This window comes from Leopardus geoffroyi, chromosome C1 (assembly GCF_018350155.1).
Source record: "Leopardus geoffroyi isolate Oge1 chromosome C1, O.geoffroyi_Oge1_pat1.0, whole genome shotgun sequence".
Lineage (NCBI taxonomy): Eukaryota > Metazoa > Chordata > Mammalia > Carnivora > Felidae > Leopardus > Leopardus geoffroyi.
In genome coordinates, this window is record NC_059328.1 from 220,507,692 (window position 1) to 220,515,219 (window position 7,528).

Here is a 7,528-nt window from a genome sequence, read left to right on the forward strand (position 1 = left end):
GATGAGTGGTGGGTGGGGGGGATAGAGGGATATATGGATAGATGGATGGATAATTGGTAGGTGGGTAGATGGATGGATAGATTGATAGACGGGCAGGTGGACAGATGGATAGATGGATGGATAGGTAGATAATTCGTGGTTGGGTAGATGGATGGATGCATAGGAGGATAGATGGGGGGATTGATGGATGGATTCATGGATGGATGGATGGATGGATGGATGGAGGATGGATGGATGGACAGATGGAGGGGTGGGAGGATGGGTGGGTGGGTGGATGGATGGATAGATTGATAGACGGGTAGGTGGACAGATGGATAGATGGATGGATAGGTAGATAATTCGTGGTTGGGTAGATGGATGGATGCATGGGAGGATAGATGGGGGGATTGATAGATGGATTCATGGATGGATGGATAGATGGATGGATGGATGGATGGATGGATGTACAGATGGAGGGGTGGGAGGATGGGTGGGTGGGTGGATGGATGGATTGATAGATGGGTAGGTGGACAGATGGATAGATGGATGGATATGTAGATAATTCATGGTTGGGTAGATGGATGGATGCATGGGAGAATAGATGGAGGATTGATAGATTCATGGATGGATGGATGGATGGATGGAGGGGTGGGTGGATGGATGGATGATGGATGGATGGACAGATGGAGGGGTGGGTGGATGGGTGGATGGATGGATAGATTGATAGATGGGCAGGTGGACAGATGGATAGATGGATGGATAGGTAGATAATTCGTGGTTGGATAGATTGATGGATGCATGGGAGGATAGATGGGGGGATTGATGGATGGATTTATGGATGGATGGATGGATGGATGGATGGATAGATAGATGGATGGATGGACAGATGGAGGGGTGAGTGGATGGGTGGGTGGGTGGGTGGATGGATAGACTGATAGACGGGTAGGTGGACAGATGGATAGATGGATGGATAGGTAGATAATTCGTGGTTGGGTAGATGGATGGACGCATAGGAGGATAGATGGGGGGATTGATGGATGGATGGATGGATGGATGTACAGATGGAGGGGTGGGAGGATGGGTGGGTGGGTGGATGGATGGATTGATAGATGGGTAGGTGGACAGATGGATAGATGGATGGATATGTAGATAATTCATGGTTGGGTAGATGGATGGATGCATGGGAGAATAGATGGAGGATTGATAGATTCATGGATGGATGGATGGATGGATGGAGGGGTGGGTGGATGGATGGATGATGGATGGATGGACAGATGGAGGGGTGGGTGGATGGGTGGATGGATGGATAGATTGATAGATGGGCAGGTGGACAGATGGATAGATGGATGGATAGGTAGATAATTCGTGGTTGGATAGATTGATGGATGCATGGGAGGATAGATGGGGGGATTGATGGATGGATTTATGGATGGATGGATGGATGGATGGATAGATGGATGGATGGACAGATGGAGGGGTGAGTGGATGGGTGGGTGGGTGGGTGGATGGATAGACTGATAGACGGGTAGGTGGACAGATGGATAGATGGATGGATAGGTAGATAATTCGTGGTTGGGTAGATGGATGGACGCATAGGAGGATAGATGGGGGGATTGATGGATGGATGGATGGATGGATGGACAGATGGAGGGGTGGGAGGATGGGTGGGTGGGTGGATGGATGGATAGATTGATAGACGGGTAGGTGGACAGATGGATAGATGGATGGATATGTAGATAATTCGTGGTTGGGTAGATGGATGGATGCATGGGAGGATAGATGGGGGGATTGATAGATAGATTCATGGATGGATGGACAGATGGAGGAGTGGGTGGATGGGTGGATGGGTGGGTGGGTGGATGGATGGATAGATTGATAGATGGGTAGGTAGACAGATGGATAGATGGATAGATAGGTAGATAATTTGTGATTGGGTAGATGGATGGATGCATGGGAGGATAGATGGGGGACTGATGGATGGATTCACGGATGGATGGATGGATGGAAGGAGGGAGGGATGGAAGTCAGGCATGCTCATATGTTTGTGATTATGCTCTTTTCTCAAGGTTTTTTTTTTTTTAATTTTTTAATGGCTATTTATTTTTGAAGGAGAGAGAGACAGAGTGTGAGCAAGGGAGGGAGAGAGAGAGAAGGGAAGACAGAATCCGAAGCAGGCAGGCTCCGAGCCGTCAGCACAGAGCCCGATGTGGGGTTCAAACCAATGAGCTGCAAGATCATGACCTGAGCTGAAGTCAGATGCTTAACTGACCGAAGTCAGATGCCACCTAGGTGCCCCTCAAGGGTTTTTGCTTTTTTTTTTAAGAGATACTTGGGGATGTGAGTATCTATGAACATAGCCAACTGCCACCATCAGTAAGTAGAGAATCTTTCCCAGCTGGGGTCAAAGACGGATGTGACAGCAGGAGAAGGGCTGAAGAGAAGCAATGTTGCTAGCCTTCAAGATGGAGAAAGGGGGCCACAAGCTAAAAGGTGTGTGCAGGTTCTAGAAAGTGGAGAAGACAAGGCAGTGGATCCACCCCTGGAGTCTCCACCAAGAACACATCCCTGCAGACACCTTGATTTTAGTCCAGTGAGATCCATGTGGGACTTCTGACGAACAGAACTATGGGATGGTAAATGTGTACTATACTAGCCACCAAGTTTGTGATAATTTGTTACAGCAGAAATGAGAAGCTAATACAGGGGTTTGCTATTAGAGAGGCAGGCCAATTGTTCAGGGGACGTCTCGAGCCCCCAGAGAGCAGGCCGTTTCCTCCAAAGGGCACTTCTAGACTAGTGATCACAACCAACAAGAAGGGAGTGAGCATTGATCCTGGGTCAACTCGTCCCACAGGTGTGGACACCACGCTTCCAAAGCACTCTAACGCGTGCTGTGGTTCATCCAGCCCCATCACCTTCCCGCGAGGTTTGGCCATGTGGCCTCTGAACAGGGCCCTGTGGCCCAAGAGCAGGGCTGTTGAGCCCCTCCACGGCCCAGGACATGGGGCCCCACGCAGCTGAGACTCACTCGAGGACATGTCACCAGCCAGAGGCCATGTGGCTTCCTTTGATGGCCTCTACCCTGATTGATCTAAGTACAAACGGTCAATTGAACATATGCCATGACATGAACCCCTGGGTGTGGTTTTCAGGCCTGCTGGGATTCCCTCGATCATCCGCCTGGCTGAAAATATGGGGCCCAAGGCCAGCCCTCAGAGGTGGCTGACGCTTCTGTCCCGGCCACTCCCTGGGAGCTGCACCGCGGACACGTGTCCACAGGCCAGTCCTAACTCTCCTACGTGAGCTTCACCCAAGGTCACACCCCGTCACCCGTTCCCTGGATGCTCCAACAGGAGCTACACCCAGAGCGGCACCAAGACTCAAGCGGCTGGTGGTTCAAGCATGACAAGTGTCAGCACACCGAATACCTACCATTCGCAGCGACTGCGCGGCCTCGCTGGGGGGGCAGGGCGTTCGCATCCCGTTCACCAATGGAGGCGTAGGTGTTGAAAAGTCTTAGGCCTCTGCCAGCTACAGTTTCCTGGTGGCTTGCCGATTATTGGCTGTGCACGTGCGTGTGTCTGTGCCTGCGTGTGTGCACGTGCACATGTGTGTTTGTGTGTGTGCACCTGTGTGTGTGTGCCTGTGCCTATGTACATGTGCGTGTGTGTGCATGTGCACTTGTGTGCGTGTGTGTGTGCATGTGTACCTGTGCGCGTGTGTCCACGAGCCTCTGTGTGTGCGTGTGCACCTGTGCTCCACCTCTCTCACTGCTGACTCTGCCGTGGTCGATGGCTGTCACTGTGTCCCGATAATCGCGCAGAGAGGAGGGGGGCAGGCAGAGACAAGCACCTGGGTGACACAGCCTCGTCACCCGGGTCTCGCCCCCGACACAGACGCGCGTCCTCAGCCTGTGTCCCTCCACATGTGTCTCTGTCAGCTAGACAGCGTTGTCCTCTGAGCGTGAGTGTTCAGTTGACAAGAGCCTCGTGCTCGGGTCTCGGTGCTGTTCTTTACTCTCTCGGCATCCGCGTCCGCGATCGCACCTGTGTGTACTTTACTGGTTCCGACCCCTGCACGGCGCCCCGAGCGTGTGCCCACGAGCTTCGATGATGCGCGCTCCTGGGGACGGGTACCCAGCACGGGCCCCGGGGACAGCTCCAGCTCCCGCTGTTTGAGTGTCGTTGGCTGACTCCTCCTGTGTGCCCTCTGGGTCTGCACTCACCCCCGGCCCCCACCCCTCTAGGGGCACTCAGGCACGAGGCACTCCAGGTAGTTCTGAGGTGGGGACCGAATTTACACCCCGTGTGAGTTCCTGGTGCTGCCATAACAAAGGATCAAAAACTCAGTGGCTTAAGAATAACAGAAAAGCATTCTATCACAGCTCCAGGGCCAGAAGTCCCAAATCAGCATGTCGGCAGGGCCGTTTTCTGCTGAGGCCGTGCGGGAGAATGTTCCAGGCCTCTGCCCAGGTTCTGGTGGCTGTTGATAATCCTTGGCCTTTCTTGGCTCATGAACGCATCACCCAGACCTCTGCCCATCTTCACACGTCATTCACTCTGTGTGTGTATCTGTGTCGGGTCCAAATTTCCCTGTTTTATACGGACAAGGTCATGTGGGATTAGAGCCCACCCTCATGACCTCCTCTTAACTTGACCATCAGGAAAGACCTTATTCCCAAATAAGATCACCTTCACAGGTACTGGGGTCAGGACTTCACCAGCCACTGAGGACACAATTCAGCCCATGATAGGGTCTGCTCTCCCTCTGCCTGGTTCTTCTATTTTATTTAGAAGTTGACTTAGAGGTGCCTGGGTGGCTCAGTCAGTTAAGGGTCTGACTTCTGCTCAGGTCATAATCTCACAGTTCATGAGTTCAAGCCCCACATCGGGCTCTACTCTGACAGTGTGGAGCCTGCTTGGGATTCTGTCTCCCTCTCTCTCTGCCCCTCCCCCACTTGTTCACATGCTCTCTCTCTTTCTCTCTCTCTCTCTCTCTCTCAAATAAATAAACTTAAAAAAAGTAAAGTTGGTCTATGGTAATTCTACTTTTATTTTTTTGAGGAACCTCCATACTATTCTCCAGAACAGCTGCACCAGTTTGCATTCCCACCAACGGCGCACGAGGGTTCCCCTCTCTCTGCGTTCTCGCCAACACCTGTTGTTTCCTGTGTTGTTGATCTTGGCCACTCTGACAGGTGTGAGGTGGCATCATGGTTCGGATTTGTACTTCCCTGATGGTGAGTGATGTTGAGCATCTTTTCATGCGTCTGTTGGCTGCCTGGATGTCTTCTTTGGAGAAATGTCTATTCGTGTCTTGTGCCCATTTTAAATTGGATTGGTCGACTTTGGGGCGTTGAATTGTATCAGTTCATTGTTTATTTTGGATACTATCACCTTATCGGGTATGTCGTTTGCAAATAACTTCTCCCATTCCATAGGTTGTCTGTTTTAGTTTGTTGACTGTTCCTTCACTGTGCAGAAGGCTTTTAACGTTTATTTATTTTTGAGAGACAGAGAGAGACAGAGCATGAGAGGGGGAGGGGCAGATAGACAGGGAGGCACAGAATCCGAAGCAGGCTCCAGGCTCTGAGCCGTCAGCGCAGACCCCGACGCGGGGCTCGAACCCACAGACCACAAGATCATGACCTGAGCCGAAGTCGGACGCCCAAACGACTGAGCCACCCAGGTGCCCCTAGAAGGCTTTTATTTTTATGTAGTCCCAGCAGTTTATTTTTGCTTTTTTTCCCCTTGCCTCAGGAGACATATGGAGAAAACTGTTTCTGTGGCCAATGTCAGAGAAATCACCGCCTGTGCCCTCTCCTAGGATTTCGGTGGTTCCACATTTAGATCTTTAATCCACTTTGGGTGTATTTTTGTGTATGGTGTAAGAAAGTGGTCCAGGTTCATTTCTTTGCATATGATTCAGTAATTCTACTACTGGGCATTCGCCCACAGAGTATGAAAACCCTAATTCAAAAAGATACATGCGCCTCTGTTTCCGGCAACATCATTTACGATGGCCAAATTGTGGAAGCAGCCCAAATGTCCATCGACTGATGAGCGGATAAAGCGGTGCACACACACATACGCACACGCTGGGATATTATTCAGCCATAAAAAAGAGACCTTGTCGTTTGCGGCAACACGGATGGATCCAGAGGGTGTAATGCTAAGCGAAATGAGTCAGAGAGAGACAAACACCGTAGGATCTCACTCATAGGTGGAACTTAAGACACAAGGCAAAGACAAAAAAGAGACAAACAAAAGTCCAGACTCTTCGATTTGGAGAACAAACTGGTGGTTGCCAGAGGGGAGGTGGGGCCCCCGTGAACCAGATCCCGGGGAAACAGGGCGCAGTCCTCATGATGAGAAATGAGCCGACCTGTTCGATCTCCACATTGTACTCCTGAAACTGATAGAACTGCGTGCTCACGATCGCTCGATAAGAAAATAAATAAATGAAGTTGAGTTAGGGCTGTTTCTTGCAAAGGAGAAAATGGGGAAAAGAATGAAATAGAAACTGTGGATGCATAGGAGGATCTTCGAGGCCTCTGGAAATGACTGGAAGGGTTTCCCGAGAGGTCAGCGCTGGCCCGTGGCAGCTGGGCCAGAAACACGCTGGGCGTTGTGCCCCTCAGGTGTCCTCGGGGAAGCTGCTCAGGTCCCTCAGAGAAGCTCCTGCCGGGCCTCAGGGCCATACCACCCCCCACCCCCACCCCCTGAACACTCAGGAGGATTTAGAGGCAGGGTCAGGGCAGCGGGAGGAGGCGGGCACGGTATCGGCACACCAGCCCGCCTGCTGCCGAGGCGCCTGGCCTGGGTCTGTGGCCCCGCAGCTGGGGCCCCGCTCCCGCCCTGAGCTCGGCAGACATGCTCCCGGTCACCTGCAAGGCTGGACGACGCTGGGTCGCCCCAGCCCTGTGATCCCGTCCACAAAGAGCAGAGCTGGTCTGCTTCCTGCGGGCGGAAGATCCCGGGGAACCCGGGCCGGGTCCTGGGCCCGGCCTGCACAGCCCGCTCCCCACCCCTGAGTCAGTGGGGGGTCTGTCTCCCTGGGGAAGCCGAGCCCCAGCCCCAGCCCTCCTCCTTCCCAGGGAAGCACGGAGCCAGCGGGAGGGACTTGCTGTGCTCACGCGCCACCCGCTTGGTTACCACACTGCTGAGACAGCGCTGTGTCTACGGAGAGGGGCCAGAAGGTGCATCCGACCTGCCCAGGCTCCAGCCAGAGGCCAGGCCACATCCATCCTGCACACAGAGCGGGCTCCTCCCACCCCGAGCAGGGAACCCAGGACGGGACCCACCCCTGCCTGGAGCCTGGGCTGCGCACCTGCCCTCAGGCTTATTTCAGAGATTCTGTGGCAGCCGCTGAGCCCCCCCACCTCGCCCCCAGACTCTCAGGGCCTCTGCAAACCCTGCTGTGCACACAAGTCCTCACGTCTCCGGGGAGACCCGACTTTTCAACCCGGCCGACACCGTGTCCTGAGCCAGCTCACAGCAGAACGCGCTCCTGTCCACAGGGCCCCGGGAAACTGGAACAGCCGCTATTT